Source organism: Elaeis guineensis, chromosome 1 (assembly GCF_000442705.2).
Source record: "Elaeis guineensis isolate ETL-2024a chromosome 1, EG11, whole genome shotgun sequence".
In the NCBI taxonomy this organism is placed as follows: domain Eukaryota; kingdom Viridiplantae; phylum Streptophyta; class Magnoliopsida; order Arecales; family Arecaceae; genus Elaeis; species Elaeis guineensis.
This window is the reverse complement of record NC_025993.2, coordinates 125,409,649-125,432,933: the sequence shown is the minus strand read 5'-3', so window position 1 is coordinate 125,432,933 and position 23,285 is coordinate 125,409,649. Positions and strand designations below refer to the sequence as shown.

The window sequence follows — 23,285 nt, the reverse complement described above, 5'->3', positions numbered from 1 at the left end:
CGCTACCAAAGTAATTGGCCGCAAAAAAGACTTAACATTGTCAACCAATTATTTTAGTCGTGAAACATTTTGTGTAGCATGCACAACCAAATACTTAGGTCGGCATTGAACTTCGGTGATTATTATCAACCATTTATTTTGGTCGAAAAAAATTGATGTGAACTTTTAATAACCAATTTTTTCATAGGAAAGGATTTATGCTATTACCAACCATTTCCTTTGATTGAAATATGTGATGAAAATTGAAAGAAAACCATTACCAACTAACTTTTTGGTTGTAAAAAAAAATAATTGTATTAACAACCAACTTTTTGGTTGGAAAAAACTTTTTTTTTTGACATACCTATTTGACATCTTTGCATGTTCTTGATGTCACCTGATATTCAAATATACTCACCACTGCTATGAACTCTTTGCAACTAAGAATCCGTAAAATCAATCAAATTTGACAAAGTTAATTAGTGAAGAACACCCAAATACTTCTAGTCCTAAATATAAATTGGTCAATATATACAATGGTCCAAAATGAACAAAACATTTGGCTATAATGTCCAAATTGTCATCATAGGCAGTTGTTGACATCACAAAATACAATCACTGATTCTTCAAAAGATCAAACATATGCAAAAATAAGTAACCAAACGTTCCAAAAGCATGAGTAGGATCTGGCAAAATTCCAACTTCAGTAGGTTTTGTTAGCCCAAAATCAGCAACGTCCATGACAAGCACATAGATATTATAAAAGCCCAAACAAAATTTCAATGAAGCAAAAAGTGACTCAATTGTTTTGCAGTCCCCCCTGGATCAAACCAGCAAGGTAAGAAACAACATCTTAATATCAGCTATCATCAAGGCTCACAGGGAAAAATCAACTATTCATGACATGATGAACTTGCATAAATCAGTTATATTAGTTTTAATCAACATAACATGTATCATATTCTTTTCATAAAGATCTTGTAGAAGACCTACAAAATTCAAGAGTTATGATGGATACCTAGACATACATGTGTGGAATTGAAGTGTCTATTGATACCAGATATACATGGAAAGTTAGGGAACAAAATCAACCTTCACAACATCTACTGACCATTCGCAATAGGCTTGAGCTTAAAGCTCAATGTTCCACTACAGAAATAAGATAAGCTGTCGCTTTTTCAGCATTGGTTTTGCATGTCACACTGCTATGAACACAAAATAATAAATCATAATTATCAAAACAGATGTAATCCAAATCACTTTGTATAATGAATGAGAATACAAGCTTCAACAACATGTATCGATTATAGTTTCAGCATTGGTTCAAATACTTTTATTTTTTGGTCGAAGAATAAGTACTTCATTGATTAATAAGTTTACTTTCAATACCAAAAACACCCTTGGACTGCTTATGTATAACAAAACAATAGCATATATAAGAGGCCCAAGGAATGTTCAATAGTGTCATTACAGAAAACAGCATCACCTGAAATACATTAAACCATAGGAGTAAAGTTGGAGAAGCAAAACAGTGAGGAAGAACCAGGCACAAGATGAGTATTAAAGAAACTGGAGGGGAATGCAGCCACGACAACAGAGAAGGTAGCCAAGATCTTATAGTTAATGACTAAAGCATCTTGGTAACTTTGAAAGGTGAAGCATGGTGTAGCAACTGAGTCTGACCTCGTGTTTGTGGAGTGTAACATGCAGGAAATACAGCTGCACGATAAGGTACCATAGATATGCACCAAAGATAATAGAGAAACTTGACGATGAGATCAGATTTAAGCTGAAGCATATTGTGCCAGTTGAAATATACGTGTGCCAAATAGAAGAGAAACTGAGCCGGACCATATGAAAGTTGACAAATGATGTGCCACTACAAAAGTAATTGCAGTTCAAATAGTTTTATTGAATTAAGCTTTGGCAACATGTATCAATTATAAACATTTTTCTTGATAGTTAAAAGGAGTCCTATCTTCCACTGAAGTTTTATTTTGAAAATATAAGTGGAGAAAAAACTTATGGACTGTCACTTCCCCACCTCTGAACATTTTTTCTTCTGAAGGCTACTCATGCCAAACCAATTTTTGTATGGAGCATGATTTTCTCCAAACAACACATCATCATTTCCACTTGTTAAAATTTCTGATGAACATATTTGACTACACATTTTTGCATTGATTTTTGTATAGATTTTGCATAAAACATAGTTTAGGCTCAGGTTAGATTATGACAAAATCAAAGGCTAACAGCTCCATGAGACAGGCAAAGTGCACTGCTCTGTTCTGTGATAAGCAACACCTAAATTCATTTTTAAATATAATAGAAATTATATTAAAATCTAGATTATATTTGTCCACATCATTCTTTGAAACCAGTTGCTAAAATTTCCTGGATAAGTTTCTAAAATTTATCCATATTGTAAAGTCAAATCTGTCTCAACATTAATTCTCTACTTTGATCAAACTTCTAGGTCCTGGTTGCAACACCAGCTCTACAGCCTATCTAATCCGGACTTCAGCATGAAAAGAGGGTAAACAATGGGAGTCCCAATTCCCAACTTTGAGGCATTCTCATATACACTAATTCCAAAATTTGGCATGATGCAGCCAAAAACTAAAATTAAAATTAGTGCAGAATGGCACTGCTTCTAAGTGCCATTACTGGTGTTGTATACACATGGATACACTCAGACTGTTGGATTTGTGTCCTAGAAGCCAATTGTTAGCTGACATATTATGTAATTCTTGGACCTATATTTGTACTTATAATTTTTTATTATCAATAGAGGGCTTTTTCTTTCCAATCATGTTTATGTGTCTATGATTTGTCCTAAAAATTAATAAAGATGATTTTTGTATATTTTTAAAAGAATTAAAAATTTGAGATATACATTAATTAATGGTTAATTTCTAAATGCTCTCGATCAATGAATCGTCACGAAGGACAGTGATCAATCCATTTGAGATCGGTGCACGGTTCACCTCCCTTATAGACAGATGAGTCTCAAATCTGCGGTATAGAGACACTGGGGTGAAAGTACAAGTGGTTGTTAGAGAACAACTTACACTGAACGTGACCAATACAAGAACCACATGAATGTCTACTCACTCATCAGTAGTCTTCTCGATACTGCAGTGGTGTGAGTGGTCTTTTGACCTGCGATGTCATTGGCTATTCGCAGCGAGACTACTGAGTTTGACTGCACATTCCCTTGGTTCCTAGCCATTCGGGTTCTTACTGTGTGTTGACTTCAGTAGATTCAGGATCGCTGTTTGGAATAAGATGCACCTAAATGAGATCTATCGACCTTGATAGAAAAGAAAAAGTCTTATGTGATTTGTGAGACTGAATTTAGAAAGTCTTTGGCCAAAACAAATGTGAATACTGAAAAAGAGTTTAAATGAACTCGAGTCAAGCCAATCTAACATATGACTGACAATGGGATCTGACGAGCTCTCCATGACCTCCGTCAAGTCGGGACTCACAATAGAAGGACTGAATCATACTATAACTGCACCTAAGGGTTCGTACTTTCATTCTACTAGGTTGTCACTACATACCACTAAGTGTCACTGGTGGATTGTGAGATTCATCGGACGTCATCTTGATGATCAATGGCCTTCGAAGGGTAGAATTGAAAATGTTCCAATCTATCGACTCTTTTCGATGATATTGTGATAGAGATCACAATATATCTCACTACCAAATAGAATGAAACCTATGGGGTCACACATTAAGAGATTTAATCTCGAATTTGTCAATTGAACTTATGAAGTTCCAATTAGGTTAGGATTTATTGAAATCCTATGTGATAGACATCACAATATATCTCACTACCAGATAGAATGAAATCTATGGGATCACACATTAAGGGATTTAATCTCGAATTTGCCAATTGGACTTATGAAGTTCCAATTAAGTTAGGATTTATTGAAATCCTATTAGGTTTATGAGAACCATGCTAGCACACGGTCAAACCTAATTCTTCTCGGGACTTTTGATCAAGTCCATAGCCTTGAACCTAACCTAAATTCATTTTGGATTTAATTGGGCTCTTAATTGTGAGCTCAAGAAGATTTGATTAAATCAATTAGTTGGCATAATTATCCTAACATTATCTCTTCTTTATCTCCTAATTATCTCTAAGTATGCATGTAAAATAGATGGAAGAATATATGACGCATTTTTTTTTTGAAAATTATTGGGCGCCATATCCTAGAGGGGCCCACCCCCTCTTATGTGTCATGACATAGAGGAGAGAGAGTGCGATCCACACCCCATCTCTTTTGGCTAGAGATCCCTTTGTGGGGCGTCAAGAGTTGGCGCCCCAACCACCTGACATATATTCCATAGATGCCTATTGTACATACTTAAAAAGGCTGATTCATTACCATTTATATCTGATTTTATTTAACATAAATCAGATTTAAAAAGTAGAGGATTCTTATGAGATAAGAATCTACCTTTTTAAGTTGATAGGATTCCTAATATGTGTTAGGGTTTGTGTCTATTTAAAGGGAGGCTTCTAGGGTTTCAAAATGATTGATTTTTGATCAAGAAAAATTCCTCTCCCCCTCTCCTCGCCTCCTCTTCTTCTTTTTCTTCCTTTCCACGCCCAAAAGTTGGGTGCATCCCTTCCACACGCTAAGAAGCAAGGGTTGCTGATTTAGAGATTAAAGATCGAGGAGAGAAAGAAAAGACTGTAGATCAAAGAAGTTGGTTTCGCAATTGAGATCAAAGGAGTTGATCAAAGTCTTCAAGACTAAGGTTCTTCCTGAGAAGAAGAATCTCATACAAGAAAAAAAATTCGAGAGTGATCCCGATGGATACCCGTAGAAGCCGGACAAATGTGCGGCTCAACCTTCTACGAATCCGAGATCATCGAAAACGGTGAATTTCTACCCGCGCAAAGGTAATGAGATCTGATCTCATAAATTTTTTTCTAAATTCTAGATTGATAATATGTGCTTTCCTTAGGCTTGAGTAGATTTAGATCTGGTATCTTGCATGTGGAGTTAAAAGGTTTAACCCGATTTGTTTTTCGCTGCCTATTTTCAAAATTTTTGAAATCTACACATACTGCCAACTTGATTTTCTAACAGTGGTATCAGAGCCACAGGTTTTGAAAACACATATGATTTGATTTTTAGATTAAATCTGAAAGTTTTAAAAATTTAAAATCAATTTTATGCTGATATAAAATTGTCCTAGTATAAAGTTTACCCTCTATACTGCAAAAGTTGTCCTAGCACGAGATTGATCGATTTTGAAAACTATTTTCAAAACAATTAAATCAAATCTTTTAGATCTAAAAATTAACATATGTGATATATTTAATTTATGTTTAGATCTGAAATTAGAATGATTAAAAGTTCACATCAATCTGATATAAGATTGTCCTGATATAGGATTTACCCCTTATATTGTAAAGGTTGTCCTAGTTTGATGTGAATCAGTTTTTGAAAAGATGTTTTCGAAATATTTTGATCATTATTTCAGATCTGATTTTATACATACTTGATATATGTAAATTTAATTTTAGATCTGAAATTAATGTATATGTGATGCATATTTGATTTAAGATCTGAAACTACACATATTCGATATATGAAACTAAGTTTAGATCTGAAACAGTTTCAAGATCATAAACCATTAATTGCATGCAATGAAACATAATCTAAAAATCATTTTTAAATCTGAAATTATGTTGTTGCATGTGGGTATAGGTTGAATAAATTAGATCTAAGTGAACAAACTACAATTAGGGTCTTATTGATTAGATCAGACTAGACAGACTAGAACCCATCTTCGATTTTGAGCAATTGATTGAATCCAATCGATGGATGATTAAGATTAGATCAAAGGAGCTCAAAGTCGACTTTAGTTGTAGTTGGTCGCATCAATTCACATTTTGATGTGAGTTGATTGACTTAAGACCAAATTTGGCTCAGTGATTCGGGTCCGTCTCAATAGGTTTATTTAATCGATTCTAATCGATCAATTTGGTGTTTAAGACAAGTATTTAAATGATGATTATTTAATTGATTCCATTGTCTGACCTGGCCAATTTTGATTGGTGTCTAAGGAAAGCAACGGGGAGACCCCTACGCATCTTAACTTACCTGACTATCTTAGGAGATTCAGTTTCGTGTTAAGTTACTTGTTGTCTCGACTTCACTCATGCCAACTAGGATGGTTAGACATTTGATGTGCTGACCTGATTTAATCAGTCGAATGTTAGATATGCTGATTTAGAAGAGACCTAAATCCAAATCTCCTCATTAAATATTAAATCTAGAGGTCTTCCACCGTTGTAGAGATATGGGTACCTTCCTGACGTTAATCGTTCTCGACTGGTTACAGTGATTCGATTGCATCAGAAAAGTACAACCACTCTATTGACATTTGATATCCCGAGGTAGAGATGGGGTTGAGCCCAATAACTGTTAGGTGAGGGTCCTAATGACGGCTCTGCGTCCGCTGGTGAACGATGGGTCTGACTTAACTAAGGAATGTGCCAATAACTGTTAGGTGAGACCACAGGATTTAGAGACCAAACCCACTGCATCTTGCTTAGTGAAGCAATAGACAAAGTATTGTCCACTCATCGATCTGTCCTCATCAATAACTGTTAAGTGAGGTGTGTATAGATTAATAGGACTGCAATACCCACTTGAAATCGATCGCGTATAGATTTTCATTTCTCCATTCGAGGAGTGTGGGAGATTCGAGGAAATATTGGGAGCTTTTGTTTGTTTTTGAAATCCCTAGAACAAACAATATTATAAGTACAAAATCTAACTAAAACTATTCTCTCTGCAAATAACCATGTCAAGTTCAAACCCCTTAGTCCGAATCCTTGATACATATAGATTGACCGGCACCAATTACAACTGGCTCCAAAATTTGAGAATTGTTCTCAATTTCGAAAAACTCACCCATGTCCTCGATCAGGAAGCGCCTGCATTACCTGCTCGTCCATCCGCTGATCAACAAACTGCACTTGAGAAGTGGATGGACGAAGATAATAAGGCAAAGTGCTATATCTTAGCATCCATTTCCAATGATCTTCAACAGCAGCATGAAGATATGAAGACTGCCAGAGAGATGCTGGTTCACCTGCAAGAGTTGTATGGTGAACAGAGTCGCACAGCTCGCTTTGAGATCTCCCGAAGACTTTTCAGAGCGAAGATGCGTGATGGGCAAGCCGTCAATGATCATTGTTTGACAATGATCAAAGACATAGAGAAGCTTCAGAAGCTCGGTATGAACATGGACAAGGAACTGCATGTGGATCTGATCCTCCGGTCTCTTCCTAACTCATATGGGCAGTTAATTATAAACTACCATATGAATAAGATTGATGCTACTTTGCCAGAATTATTGAATATGCTGGTGACTGCAGAGGGCACCTTGAAAAGTTCAAGGGGCACAGTTCTGGCTGTAGAGCGGGCTTCCTCCAAAAGGACGTCTTCTTTCAAGAAAAAGAAAAAGCTCGTAAAGAAGCAGAAGAACGAGGCCAAACCTAAAAAATAGGTTTCAAAGAAGGCCGACGATAAAGAAAAATATTTTCATTGCAATGTCGAAGGCCACTGGAGAAAGAACTGTCTGACCTACCTGACGACTGTCAAGAGCAGAAAGAAAGATGGGCCTTTTGAAAGTACGTCTGAGTTGCTCGTTATTGAAACTAATCTAACGATTTTTTCTTCTTCTAGTTGGATTCTTGATTCTGGTTCAAGTGCTCATTTGTGTACTTCAATGCAAAGTCTTGAAGAAGTTAAGGGGCTGAAGAAAGACGAGATCACTCTCCGAATCGGCAATGAAGCAAGAGTTGCTGTTGTGGCCGTCGGAACCTACCCTTTGCAACTACTGTTAAGATTTAGTTTGCTTTTGAAAGACTGTTTCTATGTACCTGTAGCCAGTAGAAATTTAATTTGTATCTCTATGCTAGCACAAAATAATTATAATTTTCATTTCAATAAAGACATATGTTCTATTTATTTTGAAAATAAACTTGTGGCACGTACTTTCTTGATTGACGATCTTTACAATTTGCATACAGATGCAAGTGTAAACATTAACGAGCAAATAGTGAATGCCATAAGGTCTAAGAGATCTAGAGATAGGATCAGCCAAAAATATCTGTGACACCTTAGGCTAGGCCATATTGGAGAAGACAAACTCATCAAACTGGAGAAAGATGGTCTTCTCAGACCATTGACTTTCGAGTCTTATCCAGTCTGTGAATCGTGTCTTCAAGAAAAAATGACCAAGCTGCCTTTTATGGGACAGAGAAAAAGCCACAGATATTAGCCCTGATACACACTGACGTGTGTGGTCCATTTAATGTATAAGCCAGGGGTGGCTATATCTATTTCATAATCTTTACTGATGATTATTCATGGTATGGGTTCGTGTATCCGATGCACCGAAAGTATGAAGTTTTTGAAAAGTTCACAGAATTCAGACATGAAGTAGAAAAACCCATAAAAATTCTTCGATCAAATCGAGGAGAATACCTTAGTAAAAAACTTCGGACCTATCTCAAAGATAATAGCATAGTCTTACAGTGGACACCTCCAGGGACGTCTCAGCTCAACGAGGTATCCGAAAGGAGGAATCGAGCCCTATTAGATATGGTCCAATTCATGATGAGCTTCACTTACCTTCCTGACTTTCTCTGGGGACATACTTTGCTTTCTGCGATTCATCTCTTGAATCGAGTTCCCTCTAAATCCGTTCCTACCACACCATATGAATTATAGCATGGTAAGAAGCCAACTCTTGGGTACCTCAAGATTTGGAGATGTCCGGCCCATGTCAAGCAACAGCACGCGGACAAGTTAGAAGCTAAGTCCTTTAGGGCTTATTTTATAGGATATCCTAAGAAAATCATGGGATTATACTTCCATCTTCCTGAGGATCACAATGTGATTTTGAGCCACCATGCCGTCTTCTTGGAAAAGAAGTTTATCCATGATGGAGGCAGTGGAAAGAAGATTGAGCTTGAAGAAAAAATCTCTGAAGAGCATCAAGTTCAAGGATCTGAACTCAATAATGAGCCAGTAGATGTGATACCTCCTCCACCTCGAAACTCAAGTAAGATCTCCCGTCCTCCTGAAAGATACTTAGGTATTTTTACAGAAGATTTAGAGGAAGCATTCTTATGGGAGATAGAAACATTAGAAATGATCCCAAAATCTATGATGAGGCAATGTTAGATGTAGACTCCAAAAAATGGATGGATGCGATGAAGTCAGAAATTGACTCTATGCATTCCAATCAAGTTTGATCCTTGGTAGATCCACTTGAAGGTATTGTACCTATTAGGTGTAAATGGATTTACAAAAGGAAGATTGGATCGGATGGTAAAATAGAAACCTATAAGACAAGGCTAGTCGCGAAAGGTTATAATCAACGCAAAGGCATTGACTATCATGAAACCTTTTCGTCCGTAGCCATGCTGAAATCCATCCGTACTCTGCTTGCGATTGCAGCATCTCATGATTATGAAATCTGGCAAATGGATGTGAAAACTACCTTCCTAAATGGATATCTTGAGGAAGATATCTATATGGAGCAGCCTCTGGGTTTCACGTCCAATGATAATAATCACAAGGTGTACAAGCTGCAAAGGTCCATATATGGACTCAAGCAAGCATCTCGGAGTTGGAATACTCGCTTCAATGATGTAATCAAAATGTTTGATTTCATTAAAAATGAGGAGCCATGTGTGTACAAAAAGATCAGTAGGAGTGCTGTCACATTCCTCGTATTGTACGTGGATGACATCCTCCTGATTGGGAATAATATTTCCATGCTAACATTGGTCAAAATATGATTGTCAAAAAAGTTCGCCATGAAAGATCTAAGAGGAGCTTCCTAAATTTTTGGTATAAAGGTCTATAGAGATAGATCCAAGAGAATAATAGGACTCTCACAGCATATGTACATAGAGGAGGTGCTGAAGAGGTTCAGCATGAAAAACTCCAAGAGGGATCTTTTGCCCCTTAGATATGACATTCATCTCTCCAAGAAAATATGCCCTAACACACCTGAGGAGATCCAGTGCATAAGCAAGATCCCTTATGCTTCGGCAATAGAGTCTCATGTATGCCATGTTATGTACACGCCCTGATATAGCACTTACCGTGAGTGTCACGAGTAGATATCAAGCGAATTCAAGTGAAGAACACTGGATTGCTGTTAAAAACATCCTTAAGTACTTGAGAAAGACTAAAGATTTGATGTTGGTCTTTGGTGGAGGATCGGAGCTGAAAGTTGAGGGATACACCGATTCAGACTTTATGACTGATGTCGATGATAGAAAGTCTATATCAGAGTGTATCTTCTTGTGTAATGGTGGTACGGTTAACTGAAAGAGTTCCAAGCAGCCGATCATTGCAGATTCGACCATGGAAGCCGAGTACATCGCCGCCTCTGAAACTACTAAAGAAGTCTTTTGGTTCAAGAAGTTCGTTGCGGAGCTGGGTGTAATGCCATCAAATGTCATTGCACTGCACTGCACTGCAACAACAACGATGCCATAGCTCTCGCTAAGGAGCCCAGATCTCACCAGAAGTCAAGCACATAGAGCGGTGGTTTCACATCATATGCAAATACCTTGAGAAAAAGTTCGTCGAGGTGCAAAGAGTCGACTCTGCGCTGAATATGGCGGACCAGCAGAAGACCGAAGCTCATCTTGAGAAGAGTCTTAGGTATATGGCCAATTAACTGTAGGTCAAGTGGGAGTTTGTTAGATTTATACCCTAGAAGCCAATTGTTGACTGATACATTATGTAATTCTTGGGCCTATATTTGTACTTGTAATTTTTTATTATCAATAAAGGGCTTTTTCTTTCCAATCATGTTTATGTGTCTATGATTTGTCCTAGAAATTGACAAAAATGATTTTTGTATATTCTTAAAGAGTTAAAAATTTGAGACATACATTAATTAGTAGTTAATTTTTAAATGCTTCCGATCAATGGATCGTCATGGAGGACAGTGATCAATCCATTTGAGATCGGTGCACGGATCACCTCCCTTGTGGGCAGATGAGTCTCAGGTCTGTGATGTAGAGACACTGAGGTGAAAGTACAGGTGGTTATTAGAGAGCAACTTGCACTGAGTGTGACCAATACGAGAACCATATGGATGTCAACTCACTCATCAGTGGTCTTCTCGATGCTGTACTGGTGTGAGTGGTCCTTTAACCTGTAGTGTCATTGGCTATTCGCAGCGAGGCTACTAGGTTTGACTGCACGTTCCCTTGGTCCCTAGCCATTTGGGTCCTTACTGTGTATGTTGGCTTCAGTAGGTTCAGGTTCGCTGTTTGGAGTAGGATGCACCTAGATGGAATCTATTGACCTTGGTAGAAAAAGAAAAGTCCTTGCGATTTGTGAGACGAAGTTCAAAAAGATTTGGTCAAAGCAAGTGTGAATACTAAAAAAGAATTTCCACGGAATTCACAAATGAACTCGAGTCGAGCCAATCTAGCATATGACTGATGATGGAGTCTAACGAGCTCTCCATGACCTCCGTCAAGTCGGGACTCACGATAAAAAGACTGAATTATATGATAACTGCACCTAGGAGTTCGTACTTTCATTCTACTGGGTTGCCACTATATACTGCTAGGTGTCACTAATAGATTGTGAGACTCATCGAACGTCATCTTGATGATCGATGACCTTCGAAGGATAGAATTGAAAATGTTCCAATCCATCGAAAAAAGTTTCGATGATATTGTGATAAAGATCATAATATCTCACTAGCAGATAGAATGGAACCTATGGGGTCACACATTAAGGGATTTAATCTCAAATTTACCAATTGGGCTTATGAAGTTCCAATTAGGTTAAGATTTATAAAAATCCTATTAGGTTTATGAGAACCATGCGAGCACACGATTAAACCTAATTCTTTTCGGGACTTTGATTTGATCAAGTCCATAACCTTGAACCTAACCTAAATTCATTTTGAGTTTAATTGGGCTCTTAATTATGAGCCCAATAGGATTTGATTAAATCAATTAGTTGGCATAATTATCCTAACATTATCTCTTCTTTATCTCCTAATTATCTCTAAGTATGCATGTGAAATAGATGAAAGAATATGTGGCGCATCTTTTTCTTTTTGAAAATTATTAGGCGCCATATCCTAGAGAGGCCCACCCCCTTTTATGTGTCATGGCATGAAGGAGAGAGAGTGGGGTCCACACCCCATCTCTTTTGGCTAGAGATCCCTTTGTGGGGCGCCAACTTTGTGGGGCGCCAACCAACTTTGTGGGGCGCCAAGAGTTGGCGCCCCAACCACCTGACATATCTTGGCGCCCCAACCACCTGACATATATTCCATGGATGCCTGATGTACATACTTAAAAGGACTGATTAATTACCATTTATATCTGATTTTATTTGGCATAAATCAAATTTAAAAGGTAGAGGATTCTTATGAGATAAGAATCTACCTTTTTAAGTTGATAGGATTCCTAATATGTGTCAGGGTTTGTGTCTATTTAAAGGGAGGCTTCTATGGTTTCAAGATGATTGATTTTTTATCAAGAAAAATTCCTCTCTCCATCTCCACGCCTCCTTTTTTTCTTTTGCTTCCTTTCCACGCCCAAAAGTTGGGTGCATCCCTTCCACACGCTAAGAAGCAAGGGTTGCTGATTTAGAGATGGAAGATCAAGGAGAGAAAGAAAAGCTGCAGATCAAAGAATTTGGTTTCACAGTTGAGATCAAAAGAATTGATCAAAGTCTTCAAGACCAAAGTTCTTCTTGAGAAAAAGAATCTCATACGAGAAGAAAAGTTCGAGATCGATCCCGGTGGATATCCGTAGAGGCCAGACAAATGTGCGGCTCAACCTTCTACGAATCCGAGATCATCGAAAGCGGTGAATTTCTACCTGTGCAGAGGTAATGAGATCTGATCTCATAAATTCTTTTCTAAATTCCAGATTGATAATATGTGCTTTCCTTGGGCTTGGGTAGGTTTAGATCTGATATCTTACATGTGGGGTCAAAAGATTTAATCCAATTTGTTTTCCACTGCCTGTTTTCAAAGTTTTTGAAATCTACACATGCTGCCTACTCGTTTTTCTAACAATGGTATCAGAGCCACAGGTTTTGAAAACACATGATCTGATTTTTAGATTGGATCTGAAGAAAAACCTTATATCAGCACAAAATTAATTTTAAATCATTAAAACTTTTAGATTTAATCTAAAAACCAAATCATAAGTGTTTTCAAAACCTGTGGCTCTGTTAAAAAAACCTTATATCAGCACAAAATTGATTTTAAATCATTAAAACTTTCAGATCCAATCTAAAAATCAGATCATGTGTTTTCAAAACCTGTGGCTCTGATACCATTATTAGAAAAACGAGTAGGCAGCATGTGTAGATTTCAAAAACTTTGAAAATAGACAGCGGAAAACAAATCAGATTAAATCCTTTAACCTCACATGCAAGATACCAAATCTAAACCTACCCAAGCCCAAGGAAAGCATATATTATCAATCTAGAATTTAAGAAAAATTTTATGAGATCAGATCTTATTACCTTTGCGCGGGTAGAAATTCACCACTTTCGATGATCTCGAATTCGTAGAAGGTTGAGCCGCACACTTATCCGGCCTCTACAGATATCCATCGGGATTGATCTCGAATTTTTCTTCTTGTATGAGATTCTTCTTCTCAAGAAGAACCTTGATCTTGAAGACTTTGATCAACTCTTTTGATCTCAACTGCGAAACCAAATTCTTTGATCTGTAGCCTTTTCTTTCTCTCCTCGATCTTCAATCTCTAAATCAGCAGCCCTTGCTTCTTGGCGTGTGGAAGGGATGCACCCAACTTTTGGGCGTGGAAAGGAAGCAAAAGAAGAAAAGGAGGCATGGAGATCGAGAGAGGAATTTTTCTTGATCAAAAATCAATCTTGAAACCATAGAAGCCTCCCTTTAAATAGACACAAACCCTGACACATATTAGGAATCCTATCAACTTAAAAAGGTAGATTCTTATCTCATAAGAATCCTCTATCTTTTAAATCTGATTTATGCCAAATAAAATCATATATAAATGGTAATTAATCATCCCTTTTAAGTATGTACAACAGGCATCCATGGAATACATGTCAGGTGATTGTTGGCGCCCCACAAAGGGATCTCTAGCCAAAAAAGATGGGGCGTGGACCACACTCTCTCTCCTCCACACCATGACACATAAGAGAGGGTCCTAGGATATGGTGCCCAATAATTTCCAAAAAGAAAAAAATACACCATATATTCTTCCATTTATTCCACATGCATACTTAGAAATAATTAGGAGATAAAAAAAAATAATATTAGGATAATTATGCCAACTAATTGATTTAATCAAATCCTGTTGAGCTCATAATTAAGAGCCCAATTAAACCCAAAATGAATTTAGGTTAGATTCAAGGCTATAGACTTGATCAAATTAAAGTCCCGAGAAGAATTAGGTTTAACCGTATGCTAGCATGGTTCTCATAAACCTAATAGAATTTCAATAAATCCTAACCTAATTGAAATTTCATAAGCCCAATTGGCAAATTCGAGATTAAATCCCTTAATGTGTGACCCCATAGGTTCCATTCTATTTGGTAGTGAGATATATTGTGATTTCTATCACAATATCATTGAAACTCTTTTCGATGGATTGGAACATTTTCAATTCTACCCTTCGACGGCCATCGATCATCAAGATGATACCCGATGAGTCTTACAATCCACCAGTGACACCTAACAGTACGTAGTGGCAACCTAGTAGAATGAAAGTACGAACCTCCAGATGCAGTTATCGTATGATTCAATCCTTCTATCGTGAGTTCTAACTTGACGGAGGTCATGGAGAGTTCGTCAGACCCCATCATCAGTCATAGGATAGATTGGCTCGACTCGAGTTCATTTGTGAATCCCGTAGAAATTCTTTTCCAGTATTCACACTTGTTTTGGCCAAAAACTTTCTGAACCCAGTCTCATAAATCGCATAGGACTTCTCTTTTTCTATCAAAATCAATAGATCCCATCTAGGTACATCCTACTCCAAACAGTAAACCTGAACCTACTGAAGCCAACATACACAGCAAGGACCCAAATGGCTATAGACCAAGGAAATGTGCAGTCAAACCCAGTGGCCTCGTTGCGAATAGCCAATGACACCACAGGTCAAAGAACCACTCACACCACTGCAGCATCGAGAAAATCACTGACGAGTGAGTAGACATCCATGTGATTCTCGTGTTGGTCACGCTCAGTGCAAGTTGTTCTCTAACAACCATCTGCACATTCACCTCAGTGTCTCTACACCGCAGACCTGAGACTCATCTACTCATAAAGAAAATGAATCGTGCATCGATCTCAAATGGATTGATCACTATCCTCCGTGACGATCCATTGATTGAAAGCATTTAAAAATTAATCACTAATTAATGTATGTCTCAAATTTTTAACTCTTTAAGAATATACAAAAATCATCTTTGTTAATTTCTAGGACAAATCATAGACACATAAACATGATTGAAAAAAAAAAGCCCTTTATTGATAATAAAAAATTGCAAGTACAAGTATAAGCCCAAGAATTACATAATGTGTCAACCAACAATTAGCTTCTAGGACAACTCCAACAAACTCCCACTTGACCTAAAGCCAATTGGCCATATATCTAAAACCCATCTTCTCTAGGTGAGCTTCAGTCTTCTGCTAGTTGAGAGGCTTGGTCAGCAGGTCCGCCACATTCAACGCGAAGACGACTCTCTGTACCTCGACGAACTTCTTCTCAAGGTATTCGCGTATGATGTGAAACCACCGCTCTATGTGCTTGAACTTCTGGGGAGACTTGAGCTCCTTAGCGAGAGCTATAGCATCATTGTTGTCGCAGTGTAGTGCAATGGCATCTGATGGCATCACACCCAGCTCCGCAACGAACTTCTTGAACCAAAAGACTTCTTTAGCAGCTTCAGAGGCGACAATGTACTCGGCTTCCATAGTCGAATCTACAATGATCGACTGTTTGAAACTCTTCCAGCTAACCGCACCACCATTACACAAGAAGATACACTGATATAGACTTTCTATCATCGACATCAGCCATAAAGTCTAAATCGGTGTATCCCTCAATTTTCAACTCTGATCCTCCACCAAAGACCAACATCAAATCTTTAGTCCTTCTCAAGTACTTAAGGATGTTTTTAACAGCAATCCAATGTTTGTCACCTGGATTCGCCTGATATCTACTCGTGACACTCATGGCAAATGCTATATCAGGACGTGTACATAACACGACATACATGAGACTCCCAGGTGTGTCAGGGCACATCTTCTTGAATAGATAAATACCATGTCCAAGGGGCAAAAGATCCCTCTTGGAGTTTTTCATGCTGAACCTCTTCAGCACCTCCTCTATGTACATATGCTGTGAGAGTCCTATCATTCTCTTAGATCTATCTCTATAGACCTTTATACCAAGAATGTAGGAAGTTTCTCCTAGATCTTTCACAACGAACTCTTTCGACAACCATACTTTAACCGACGTCTGCATGGAAATATCATTTCCAATCAAGAGGATGTCATCCACGTACAATACGAGGAATGTGACAGCGCTCTCACTGACCTTTTTGTACACGCACGGCTCTTCCTCGTTTTTGATGAAATCAAATATTTTGATCACATCATTGAAGCGAGTGTTCCAACTCCGAGATGCTTGTCTGAGTCCACATATGGATCTTTGCAACTTGCAGACTTTGTGATCACTACACTGGACGTGAAATCCAGAGGCTGCTCCATATAGATATCTTCCTCAAGATATCCATTTAGGAAGGCAGTCTTCACATCCATCTGCCAAATTTCATAATCATAAAAAGCTGATATGGCAAACAGAGTACGGATGAATTTCAGCATGACTACGGATGAAAAGATTTCATGATAGTCGATACCTTCACGTTGACTATAACCTTTCGCAACTAGCTTTGCCTTATAGATCTCTACATTACCATCCGACCCAATCTTCCTTTTGTAAATTCATTTACACCCAATAGGTACAATACGTTCAGGTGGATCTACTAAGGACCAAACCTGATTGGAATGCATGGAGTCAATTTCTGACTTCATCGCATCCATCTATTTTTCGGAGTCTACATCTAACATTGCCTCATCGTAGGTTTTGGGATCATTCCTAATGTCCCTATCTCTCACAAGGAACGCTTCCTCTAAATCCTCTGTAAGAATACTTAAGTATCTTTCAGGAGGACGAGAGACTCTACTTGATTTACGAGATGGAAGAGGTATCACATCTACTAGCTCATTATTGGGTTCAAATCTTTGGACTTGATGCTCTTCAGAGACTTTCTCTTCGAGCTCAATCTTCCTCTCACTGCCTCCATCTTGGATAAACTCTTTTTCAAGAAGATGGCATGGTGGCTCATAAACACATTGTGATCCTCAGGAAGATAGAAGTAGTATCCCATGATTTCTTTAAAATACCCTATAAAACGAGCCCTAAAAGACCTAGCCTCTAACTTGTTCGCCTGCTGTCACTTGACATGAACCGGACATCCTCAAATCTTGAGGTACCCAAGAGTTGGCTTCTTACCATGCCATAATTCATATGGTGTGGTAGAAACGGATTTAGAGAGAACCCGATTCAAGAGATGAATCGCAGAAAGCAAAGCATGTCCCCAAAGAAAGTCAGGAAGGTCTGTGAAGCTCATCATGAACCAGACCATATTTAATAGGATCCGATTCCTCCTTTCGGATACCCCGTTGAGCTAAGGCATCCCTGGAAGTGTCCACTGTGAGACTATGCCATTATCTTTGAGATAGGTCCAAAATTTTTCACTAAGGTATTCCCTTCCTCGATCTGATTAAAATATCTATTGATACCAGATATATATGGAAAGTTAGGGAACAAAATCAACCTTCACAACATCTACTGACCATTCGCAATAGGCTTTACCTTAAAGCTCAATGTTCCACTATAGAAATAAGATAAGCTGTCGCTTTTTCAGCATTGGTTTTGCATGTCACACTACTATGAACACAAAATAATAAATCATAGTTATCAAAACAGATGTAATCCAAATCACTTTGTATAATGAATGAGAATACAAGCTTCAACAACATGTATCGATTATAGTTTCAGCATTGGTTCAAATACTTTTATTTTTTGGTCAAAGAATAAGTACTTCATTGATTAATAAATTTACTTTCAATACCAAAAACACCCTTGGACTGCTTATGTATAACAAAACAATAGCATATATAAGAGGCCCAAGGAATGTTCAGTAGTGTCACTACAGAAAACAGCATCACCTGAAATACATTAAACCATAGGAGTAAAGTTGGAGAAGCAAAACAGTGAGGAGGAACCAGGCACAAGATGAGTATTAAAGAAACTGGAGGGGAATGCAGCCACGACAACAGAGAAGGTAGCCAAGATCTTATAGTTAATGACTAAAGCATCTTGGTAACTTTGAAAGGTGAAGCATGGTGTAGCAACTGAGTCCGACCTCGTGTTTGTGGAGTGTAACATGCAGGAAATACAGCTGCACGATAAGGTACCATAGATATGCACCAAAGATAATAGAGAAACTTGACAATGAGATCAGATTTAAGCTGAAGCATGTTGTGCCAGTTGAAATATATGTGTGCCAAATAGAAGAGAAGCTGAGCCAGATCATATGAAAGTTGACAAATGATGTGCCACTAAAAAAGTAATTGCAGTTCAAATAGTTCCATTGAATTAAGCTTCGGCGACATGTATCAATTATAAACATTTTTCTTGATAGTTAAAAGGAGTCCTATCTTCCACTGAAGTTTTATTTTGAAAATATAAGTGGAGAAAAAACTTATGGACTGTCACTTCCCCACCTCTGAACATTTTTTCTTCTGAAGGCTATTCATGCCAAACCAATTTTTGTATGGAGCATGATTTTCTCCAAACAACACATCATCATTTCCACTTGTTAAAATTTCTGATGCACATATTTGACTACACATTTTTGCATTGATTTTCGTATAGATTTCGCATAAAACATAGTTTAGGCTCAGGTTAGATTATGACAAAATCAAAGGCTAACAGCTCCATGAGACAGGCAAAGTGCACTGCTCTGTTCTGTGATAAGCAACACCTAAATTCATTTTTAAATATAATAGAAATTATATTAAAATCTAGATTATATTTGTCCACATCATTCTTTGAAACCAGTTGCTAAAATTTCCTGGATAAGTTGCTAAAATTTTCCATATTGTAAAGTCAAATCTGTCTCAACATTAATTCTCTACTTTGATCAAACTTCTAGGTCCTGGTTGCAACACCAGCTCTACAGACTATCTAATCCAGACTTCAGCATGAAAAGAGGGTAAAAAATGGGAGTCCCAATTCCCAACTTTGGGGCATCCTCATATACACTAATTCCAAAATTTGGCATGATGCAGTCAAAAACTAAAATTAAAATTAGTGCAGAATGGCACTGCTTCTAAGTGCCATCACTGGTGTTGTATGCACATGGATACACTCAGACATGTGCCCAAGTTTTTGACTTGGTAAAAGGGAAAAAATACAGGGATTAATGCAGTAAAAATAATAAATTATATATTTGTTTATTAGATTTGTATAGAAGAAAATATTAGAAGATATTACTTGGTAAGGTCTTTCACTGTTTCTCAAACTTCCTAATTTGATCACAGATATAAGAAAAAGGATACCTTGCACAGTTACTTCAGTGACTATATCCTTGATCATCCTTTAAAAATGAAAAAGATGGTCACTTTCAACATTACTATGGTGGGTTGAACTCATTGTTGGAAGGGTCAAATATTATCCACCTATCCATAAAAGCTGAAAAAGAAAAAGGTCATTAAGCAAAATATCCTATGTTTATCTGATATGGGTATATATCTAACACACCTTCTTGGAGCATCACATGAATGTCCATGTAATACAGGCACCACACTAGCATGGACCAGAACCTATTCAAAGTGTTTTACAAAAATTTCTTGATATTAATGTTAGCCTTTTTTTTTCCGTAAATTAATTTTCAACTATGAAAGTCTCAATTAGCATTCCAATTTGCAAAGTTTGTATTTGTCATGGTTAATCAATAAACACAGTGTCTAGTGCTTTACTATTCCAAAAAGACAAACTATAACATTTTTTTCTGATGAAATTGATAAAGCCCGAGGAACCTAGGTACCAAAATAGAGTTGTGCATGCATTTCTTACCAAACAAGAAGTATGGGTACAGAACTTAAATATCCTTCTTGTTCACAGGCTTGTAAGGACAAGCAGGAGGAACCCTTTCAGGTTTCCTGTACTCCCAGCCAAAAAGTTTGTAGACCCTACCCTGCAATAGTATATAAAGGTTGACTGCCAACAAATAGACTTAGCAAGTTAGAACAATGTAACAAGAGAAAATAATCATGCACAAACATTATTTTCATTAGAAGATACTAGGTAATTTCATGTTAAAAAGAACTGTTTCTAGCTATTTTCTATTAGGTAACATTTTGTAATTTAATTGGTCATTTGTGCATATTCATATTTATTAGAGACAATCCGACTTATAGCTGCGTTATAGGTCCACATATACATGCTATACATCATCTTATGCCTAAGTAGAGGCCCAATTTTCTAATCCATGTTGATTAGCATGATAAAACTTCAGCATCAAAAAGCATGAGGCAAGAAGACAAAACTTCTTAGCTAGAAAGTTTCCTACTTCAAGCATAGTTCCTAATGGGAAAACATAGTTCAGATTTGAACATAATCCCATTCCTAGTTTCCTACTTCAAGTCTAAGCATAGTACAAATTACAAACTAAGATGAGTATAACTCAAATCTGAAAAATAGTCCCATTTCTTGTTTCCTACCTACGGATAGATGGGAACCTAATTTAGATTTGATACATGGTTTCTACAGAACAGGTCTGAACACGGTTCAGCTCCCAGGAACATGTTCAAACAGATCAGAGGTGAAACTATGGCTGGGGTTGGTTCAAGAAGAAAACAGAAGGAAAAGTCTCTGCCTTTATCTCTTATTTTCCCTATAATCCTGGTTGTTGAAAACCTGTAACCTGAAAATCTGTAACCTGAATCTGAAAACCTGTAAATTGGTAAACAACACATGCCGGTAAACCTATAAACACCACAATCTGTAAACCTGCAAAACTTTAAAACTATCCCCCCAGATGGTTGACCGTGGTCAACCAAAGTCCCTTCGTACTCCCAGGTAATCTTCTTCTTGATTAATAAATCAGGGTGGTAACACCTCCCACTTCCATCAGAAAAAAAAGAGAAGAAAATAGGAGGAGAATTGAGATTCATGGATACAAAAAAGGGCTTCAATCACCTAACACATGAAAGTGTTTCAGATGTGCTATAGGTGAATTTCCATGACCAAACATATGAAGAAGCTCATAATTCTATATCTTGAGGAATGAATCATTCTAGAATCATCAATCATATAATCCCTTCTCAATGATGGTCACCAAACATTTATCAGAGAATCTATTTACTACTAAAACATGGCATGAATCAGTTTCAATGACTTCATGAAACCTGAGCAGACCAAGTTTGAACTCACAGACCATAATTGCTCATTTATTTATAGATAGTAAAAGGAAGTGATAGTCAAACTGGCAAAAGGGTAGTTCATGCAACGCAAAAGATGGAATTGGCTGACCTACTATTAGACAACCAAGAATGCTCGGCACTGGGATTGCCAATGACCCTTGGTCCGACGAATACATTCCACTCTTTCAGACCGAAATCGCATCTCCCAGTAATCTTGACAGCTATTTGAGGACATGCAATTAGAAGAGATTCTTTACCACTGAAGCAAATGTGACATAGAGCACTTTAACAAAACTATACCTTCGGCCTAACAAGATGTTTAGCTCATCTAAGTGTACAGCACTAGCAAATACTCCTGCCTGAAGTTACAAATCAAGAACAAACATCATACCAGGTAGATATTTCTATATGTTTTTTCTTTTTTTTTTTTTTGAAGAATGACTTAAGGAACATTATTCCACTCTAATGTGACATTATAGGCAGATATATTCAGACATTGCATATATTCAATCATAGAGAGAAGAAAATAAGAAAGAAATGCACCTGTTGACATAAAGGGACATTTTGCTTTAGGATCCACAGTCTTTAGCCCATTGAAAATCGACATGGATCCAGCAGAACAGCAACACATAAAATAGAATATATGGCCACAGGTGAGTGAAACAGGATCGAGCACTGTCCCGTAAAATGCCAATATAAACATCAATAAGAGGAAATTGGACTGCAAACATGCAAGCATTAAGAATAATAAAGTAACCAATACTCGAACTAACTCAAAAAGCAAACAAATTTCCTAATGGAGAAAATAAAAAAAAAAAAGAAATGAAAATGAAAAAGCCAAATTAGAAAAGGAGAAAACCCGTGCTTGGGGATAAAAGGGTGACCTGGAGCACTTAGCGTTCACCCAGCAAAGGCGTATATATGCTCACTGTTTGAAGAGCGTTGGAGATAAAAGAGAGCTGAGCACTCAAATCTTTCTCAAGTACTTCTCTAATGGAGGCCTCGGGTTCGATTCTATTTTGATTGTAGAGCGTTTTGTGGGCTTTTATTACTCAACCGTTATCCCGGGCCTGCCTGATTGCTTTGAGATGGCAACACGACAGAGCTGGGTCTCTTCTCTTCCCAACCAAGTGTGCCTCCTTTTTCTCATATACTTCTTTGAATATCTTAGCCGACGAAACCGAAGACAAACCCTTCCTTTCCCTCAACTCGCATTTGATTTCTAGGGTTTTTAATGGGAAGGGAAAAAATGTGAGAGCAGTGCGCGTAAGTTGGAGGGGGCACAGAAGAGAGTAGAGAGGGTGTGAGATGGAGAAAGAGAGGCTGTGGCAGGGAGGGAGGGAGTGAAAGTGGGAGTCGCGGGAATCGTGAATATTCTGGGCGGTGCGTAATGGGCGCGCGTTTTTTTTTTCCTATGCGGCGACCAACACAGTAGCCGGAAAATCAAAATTTTTTGACGGCGCAAGTATATTTGGTCATTAATAATTTTAGATATTAAAATTAAAATTTTGATTGAAAAATAAATATTTTTACGAATGGATTACAATTGATTATGAATAATTTTAATGCATCAGTGCATCAAATTTTTTCCGACCAAAACAAAAAAAATGATTGCCAATTCTTCATGAGGTATCTCAAACAACACCACTATATTTTTTATCGCAAATAGTTATAATTTGATTGGTAATGAATATAATTTTTTCCAACCA

General features: G+C 37.5%; 1 long non-coding RNA gene across 4 annotated transcripts; it reads right to left on the bottom strand.

Annotated features, from left to right (window-relative positions):
- Nucleotides 1-409: 409 nt before the first annotated feature.
- On the bottom strand, nucleotides 410-22,950 carry LOC109505096 (uncharacterized). Of its 4 annotated transcripts, none has more exons than XR_012143291.1 (4): nucleotides 22,461-22,950; nucleotides 22,120-22,251; nucleotides 20,228-20,371; nucleotides 410-799 (listed from the first exon to the last, which is right to left on the bottom strand). It is a non-coding gene; the product is annotated as an uncharacterized lncRNA (long non-coding RNA). The 4 variants fall into 4 exon arrangements; XR_012143288.1 differs by lacking the exon at nucleotides 410-799 and adding an exon at nucleotides 806-1,184; XR_012143290.1 differs by lacking the exon at nucleotides 410-799 and adding an exon at nucleotides 806-1,181.
- Nucleotides 22,951-23,285: the final 335 nt, after the last annotated feature.